Source organism: Sturnira hondurensis, unplaced genomic scaffold (genome assembly GCF_014824575.4).
Source record: "Sturnira hondurensis isolate 20B ecotype Veracruz unplaced genomic scaffold, ASM1482457v3 Scaffold0022201, whole genome shotgun sequence".
In the NCBI taxonomy this organism is placed as follows: domain Eukaryota; kingdom Metazoa; phylum Chordata; class Mammalia; order Chiroptera; family Phyllostomidae; genus Sturnira; species Sturnira hondurensis.
In genome coordinates, this window is record NW_028094832.1 from 8269393 (window position 1) to 8275692 (window position 6300).

Below are 6300 nucleotides of genomic sequence, written 5' to 3' on the forward strand. Positions count from 1 at the left end.
GGCTGTCTCAGTCCTCCTTCCCGGGGCCCTTCATTTTCCAGGACCTCTCTCCCCAGGCGGCCTCTCTAGAAGGGGAGCCAGAACAGCATCACTTTGGGCCCAAGTGCTGAGACACACGGCTACCAGCATGAGAGAGCACACCCAGGAGAGCCCTGGAGAGTACCCAAAGAAGACGGAACCCACGGAGTTCTTACCACCTAATCGCACGGTGACAGCCCATATACTATTCATGAGGCTGGAGCCCACACTCCAGGGGAGGGGACTACACACAGACATAAATACCAGAGGGCGTCACTAGGGGCTGTGTTGGAGTTTTCGCACTTACATTTCTGTGTTGCTTGAAATTTTTTGGCAATGGCTAACTCCAACTTTTATCATGTGAAAAAAAGTATGGTAAATGTTTAAAATCCAGAATCAGTGTAAAAATGACAGTTAATTTCTGCCTTATTTTAATTCTTATTTCATAAGGTTTCATGTCGGTTTAAGTATTTTCCACTTGTCCATTGTTCTTCTTCCTACTTTAGTTTTTCTTTGCAAAGTTTTGAGCCAATGTCTTAGAGGGAGGAAAAGTTTTCAAATTTATGATTAAAAAAGAAAAACTACTTCCTGGTAAGTGGCACCATGCCACCCTTTCTTTGACCCCAGAATCTCAACTGCTTCAGCCAAGTTCACCAGAACTGGACATACTGGTTCTGACTCACTTAGCTGTCTGACTCACTTAGCTGTCTCCAGGTTGGGGGGCTCCGCCTGCAGTTGCCCCTCACGACCTGCCACTTGTGTTGCACAAACAACAGACAGAGGTCAACATCACAGAGGAGCATTGTTGCTAATGTCCACACAAGTGCCAGTCCCTTCTTCAGAGAGACCAGAGCCAGACATTTCCCTAGTTAATACAGAAAATTTCTTGTGAAAAGCCGAGAAAATTGATACCATTCTTCTTATTTATTCAAAAGATGGAGTAGTGACCCTTAAAGATTTTTGCCCCAGGCAGTGGCCCTACCAACTCACCACTTAGCCTATTCCTGGTGCTTGAGAACAGGGAAGTGCAGAGGACCACAGAGAAAAGGCGACACGCCGAAGTCTAAGACAGTATCCACTATGCATAAGGAACTGTAAAACGGAGGGAAAAATTAGTCAGATCATTAATTAGTTGCTTCAAAAGTGACACAAAGCCCTTCTTGGTCAGGTAGCTCAGTTGGTTAGAGCGTTGTCCCAATATGCCAAGGTTGTGGGCTCCTTCCCCGGTCAGGGTATAAACAAGACAACCAATGAATGTGTAAATAGTTGATCTCTCTCTTTCTCTCTTCTCTCTCAAATCAGTAATTATTTTAAAATTACAGAGTCATTGCCTCCCCAAAATGGTGAACTCCCGAGAAAGAAGCAAGATGAGTTCCTTGCCCAGGGGACAACCGCCCAGAGGAAGAGTGACGGGCAGCAGCTGGATAACTGGGACCACAGCTGCGTCCTGCATGTCATTTCGATATCCACGGGGCTGGGTTTTCTCCTTCTGCACATATCTTTACCACAAAAGCCTCAGACCCAAGTAAATCACGCATGTCTCAGTTGCTTACATGTGGAAAGAAGTCAACTGATGTAAAAGTTTCAGACATTGTCAGATACTGAAAATTGTGAATGTGTTCTCATTTTAACTGAGTTTGAGAGAGGAGATTATTTTTAAACATCAATGAAGACTATTTTTCAAGGCCTTGATAAGAGAATCCAGCACCTTATAATGCGTCGTGGCATTTATAAACCATGCGCACTGTCCATGCGCACTGCCGTGGAACCTTCACGATGAGGCCATCATTTAGCTCCATACTGCAGATGAAGAAATAAACACAGTTTCATACACCATAGCGTACATCCAAAAAAAAACACACAAAAAAGCACATGATGGGCAGTAGTCTTGTATACTTATACAGGGCTTTTTAAAATTCTACACCAATTGGAATATATCTTATGCAAATAGTTTGTGTAATTCCCACATACTTAGATTGATAATTCTTTCGTAGGCAGTTGCCATTACTCCAGGGCAAATTGAGATGAATGAATATCTAGTAAGTAATGAGAGATATATATGCATAAATCAATTCAGGAGAGACTTTTTAATCATTTTAACTACAGCGAGAAATTTGCAATATTATTAGTGATTATTACAAGGGCTAAAATAACACACAAACAGAAGTTTTCATCTTCTTTGGAATTTAGAAATATTTAATATCTAATATTCTCTTCGTGTACTGCAGGTTTCTCTTTTTACTTGGTGTTTTTACCAACATAATATTTTACCAAGATACCACTCTTTAAAATCATCTGTGATGGATTTTCTGGAGAGGAGGTTCAGTGTGGTGCTTAAGAGCGTAGATTCTGATCCAGATTACCTGGGTTCAAATCCCAGCCCAGCCATTTACCTCAGGAAAGTTATTAGACCTCTCCGCGTCAGTTTCTTCACTCATAACATGGGAGTGATTATAATAATAGTACATATACTCATAAAGTTTATGTAAGGATTAAATGATTTAACACCCACAAAACTCAGAATAATACCGTGCATGTAGTGGTCCCTCAATAGTTGTCAGACATTATCCGTGTAGTTATTCTCCGTATCTGACTTGTGAGGAAGGTTAAACTGATTGAACTTGAGAGCAGGGCAGATTTTCAAAAATTTGTTTACAAATTAGAATGCATTGCCTCAAAGAAACAGTACTGCCCTGGCTGGTGTAGTTCAGTGGATTGAGTGCCCGCCTGCAAACCAAAGTGTCGCTGGTTCGATTCCCAGTCAGGGCACATGCCTGGGTTGCAGGCCAGGTCCCCAGGAGGGGGTGCACGAGAAGCAACCACACATTGAAGTTTCTTTCCCTCTCCTTCTCCTTCCCTTCCTCTCTCTTTAAAAATAAATAAATAAAATATTTTAAAAAATAGTACAGCCAGTGGAGCATAGGAATTCAAAGAAGTCCACAAATGTCCCTTTCCCCCATGACATGCTCCCTGACATGGTTGAGATAGGACTGGTGATCCCTTCTCAGTTCTGGGGGACAAGTTACAAAGCCTTGTGGGAATTCTGGGTGTTTCCAGCTGCACCAGGGAACACCAGGGGTTGTGGAGATGGGAGCTGGGGGGTCACCACGACCCAGCAGAGGAGCTGGGGGGCTCTTCCTTCTGAGGCTTGCAGAAGGAAGGCTCAGTGCCCAAGACGCCAAGGATGTCAGTCTCAAGGAATGATCCTAGGTTGCAAGTACTAGTAGCAGATGTAATGATTTTTACATGCAATTTACCAAACTGTGTGTCAGCATTATAGTTTTCAAAATAAGAAAAATTCAGTACCAAAAGGCCCACTCAGAATTGTCTTCCATTCTGGTTAAAAGGTGGATCTGCTTGAAGAATGGTAGGACAGAAGCTTCTCTCTCTCTCTCTCTCTTTCTCTTTCTCTCTCTCTCTGAAGGCACCAAGTCTTGAAACAATGATAAATGGAAGAGAAAGGAGGAAGAGTCCAACAAGCTTTTGGGTTTCACACTCTTCCTCCTAACATCACAAGTTGATGTGTCCTGAGCATAGGAGCTGTTAGCCACACTCATGCCTTCTCCATTTCTCTTCAACCTTTTCCAGGAAGGAGCCTTGACAAACCACAAAAATATACAATGCATCATGGAAATGAAAACACTTCGGTGCTCTCCCTCTGGGGAGCAGCCCACGCCTTTCCGTCCTCCCTTTCCTTCCCCCCGGGCATGTTGCCTTTGCCTTACTCCCTCCTAAGCTCCAAGGGCCCTTCTTTTGCTCTGTAACTTGTTTCCTGAGCCTACACAGCCCAGCTGGTTCTCTTCTGCTACCTTTGTAACTTTCTAAATAAACTTTCTCTTATAATTTGGAGGGGGCGGGGGGGGGGGAAGCATCCAGGCTTTTGCATCTACTGTTTTCCTTTGCCTGGACTCTTTTTCAAACCAAACCTCCATGTATCTGGCCAATATGGGCTTCAGGACTTACTTAGAAATCACTGGCTCCAGAAAACAACTTTTCTGATCCCCCCAAGTTAGATGTGTGTTTACCTCCATGATGGCAAGTGTGCGCTGAATTGAAACAACTTGCTTGTTAGTCTTTATTCATTTGTGTGCTCCTTGAGAATGAAGAAAGTGTCCTACTCATCTTTGTATCTATAGCACCCTTTGCCATGACTTTCACATAGGAGGTATTCAATAAATACTGATTAAATGAATGAATAAATAAAAGCAAGGAAACAACTGAAAAACAATTGCAAGGAACAATTGCAGGATGATTCTTCTGTCCTTTCTTGCTCTCTTAGTTTTCTTTTCACTTGGAACTGAGTGCATGCAGATCCTCTCTCCCTGCAGTAAAAGGTGGGGCTAATATGAGGTCCAGAGAAAAAGCATGCAAGAAATAGATGCTAAGAGCCAGTTGTGGTCTGGGCTGTAAAGAGGAGGAAAGACAAGAATATTGTGATTTTTATGCTATCAAGGCAGGATGACCAGAGCAAGAAGTTAGAGTGTCCAAGCAACATCCCTGACTGGGAGAGAGCTGACACCCAGTTACAGTAAGCTCTGCCCTCTGGGTCTTTAAGGACTGTAACCATAACACCAGGCAGCTGAGTAGAGATCCATCAGAGAGAGGAATGAGAACCCCAACAGGTGTACATTCGAAGCTCACTTCTACGGAGGGACAGATCTGTCACCTACTGATGGGAATAAGGACTGAGCCCAATCGCAGAAAGAAAAGAGGGCTCTCTGGTAAATCCTCTTCTCACCTGCAAGGTGGGCTGTCTGTGCAGGCTGCTTGTGGAAATGTGCATGCACTCTTGGAAGGAGTTGGTCTCAGAATCAGAGATAAGCAAATACAACACCATCCAATTACGAAAATCAAAGGTAAGAAGTTAAATGCCATTCAAAGAGACAATTGTTCTAGCTCAAGAGAACTAGGGCATTCTTAGCTTTTAAAATCAGTTTTATCGGATGAAAGGACGTACTACTGAAGAATTGGGAGATTAAGTGTCAAGACCAAGACCATGTCTACGTGTAGCAATCACATCAGCCGAAATGGGGGGACCCAATGTACTTGGTTGGCTCCGTAATGAGGCTGTGCAGGGACCAGCCAGGTCGACTGTGGGGTGATCACATCAGTGCTGGGAGTACCGGAGCGGTTCTCCAGCAGCCCCGTGACTTTGGCTGTAATCTTAAAGTGAGTCTCTGGCCTTCCTTGGAAATTTCATAAAACAATATGATTTATTGAGAGAGCCCAAATATTTCTCAAAGATTAAAAAAGCATTCAAAATGTAGGATTTCTGCAAACTTCCGGATCCTGCCTAGGAATTACTGCTTCCTTAAACATATTCCTTGTGGCTTATATTTTTGTTTTAATTCTAACATTTTTCCTTGTTATGTAGTTTTCTTCTTTTTTATTTGGTGTGGTGGAGAGTACAAATGTAGTCCCCACTACCACAGCTAGCACAGCAGAGCTTCCCACATTTGGGGAAATCGCAGGGGTCAGCACATGTTCACCCTCAGAAAGCCACCTTCATGGTGGTGGTATATCTTCTGCCAGGTAAGTATCCTCATTACGTATCTTTTTCAAGTGTATAGTTTTATTGTGTTTGCCAAATTGCCTAGCAAGCAAAATGTTGGGTTTTGGCTGCATTTTACCCATCTTTTTCTATAGACATGAAGGCATTCAGTTCTCACACATAGCATAGAAGTAGGACCAAATGTCCAGTGGCTAATAGTAACGTAGGTGACTGACCATAATTCTAAAGTGACCACTTACACAAATTCAATCCCTCCTCCTGCACCCTTTTTATAAATGTATAATTTAATCGTACTGCCTTTCATGTCAAGCCTTCATTTCTTCTCTGGTCCTCATCATCTTGCTTTTTCCATTTTCTCACTTGCTACATGTGTGCGAGGAAATTAATAATGAGATAACATTTGTTGAATGTTCTTTATGTTCTATAAACTGTGCCATTTTCTTTATAGGCCATATTTTTTTTAACCCTAAAGGTAGCTGCTATTATTATCACTCTATACACGACATGAGAACACTGGGACTAAGAATAAGCTATGTATTCAAGTACAGNTTATAAATGTATAATTTAATCGTACTGCCTTTCATGTCAAGCCTTCATTTCTTCTCTGGTCCTCATCATCTTGCTTTTTCCATTTTCTCACTTGCTACATGTGTGCGAGGAAATTAATAATGAGATAACATTTGTTGAATGTTCTTTATGTTCTATAAACTGTGCCATTTTCTTTATAGGCCATATTTTTTTAACCCTAAAGGTAGCTGCTATTATTATCA

At 42.3% G+C, this 6300-nt stretch overlaps 1 pseudogene; it reads right to left on the reverse strand.

Annotated features, from left to right (window-relative positions):
• Positions 1-5416: 5416 nt before the first annotated feature.
• LOC118979016 (uncharacterized) lies at positions 5417-5558 on the reverse strand (annotated as a pseudogene).
• Between the last annotated feature and the right edge of the window lie 742 nt (positions 5559-6300).